This window comes from Eptatretus burgeri, chromosome 12 (genome assembly GCF_056783735.1).
Source record: "Eptatretus burgeri isolate ZD-2024b chromosome 12, Ebu_testis_v1, whole genome shotgun sequence".
Taxonomy (NCBI): Eukaryota; Metazoa; Chordata; class Myxini; order Myxiniformes; family Myxinidae; genus Eptatretus; species Eptatretus burgeri.
In genome coordinates, this window is record NC_140972.1 from 53,856,095 (window position 1) to 53,857,059 (window position 965).

A 965-nucleotide genomic window follows, 5' to 3' on the forward strand; every position below is an offset into this window, starting at 1 on the left:
AAGGATTATGTTGTATTGTTCAAAAGTTTGTGTTGATTGATAAGAAATAATTCACACTGTACCATCTCCGTCTGGACGGTGTACCAACTAATTATTATCATTTACATGTTGAAATATTTGTGTTTTTCAAGGATTATGTAATATTGTTCAAAAGTTTGTGTTGATTAATAATAAATAATTCACTCTGTACCATCTCCGTCTGGATGGTGTACCAACTAATTATTATCATTTATATGTTTAAATGTTTGTGTTTTTCAAGGATTATGTTATATTGTTCAAAAGTTTGTGTTGATTAATAAGAAATAATTCACAATGTACCATCTCCGTCTGGACGGTGTACCAACTAATTATTATCATTTACATGTGTAAATATTTGTGTTTTTCAAGGATTATGTAATATTGTTCAAAAGTTTGTGTTGATTAATAATAAATAATTCACTCTGTACCATCTCCGTCTGGACGGTGTACTAACTAATTATTATCATTTATATGTTTAAATGTTTGTGTTTTTCAAGGATTATGTTATATTGTTCAAAAGTTTGTGTTGATTAATAAGAAATAATTCACAATGTACCATCTCCGTCTGGACGGTGTACCAACTAATTATTATCATTTACATGTGTAAATATTTGTGTTTTTCAAGGATTATGTTATATTGTTCAAAAGTTTGTGTTGATTAATAATAAATAATTCACTCTGTACCATCTCCGTCTGGACGGTGTACCAACTAATTATCATTTATATGTTTAAATGTTTGTGTTTTTCAAGGATTATGTTATATTGTTCAAAAGTTTGTGTTGATTAATAAGAAATAATTCACAATGTACCATCTCCGTTTGGAGGTGAACCAACTAATTATTATCATTTACATGTTGAAATGTTTGTGTTTTTCAAGGATTATGTTGTATTGTTCAAAAGTTTGTGTTGATTAATAATAAATAATTCATTCTGTACCATCTCCGTCT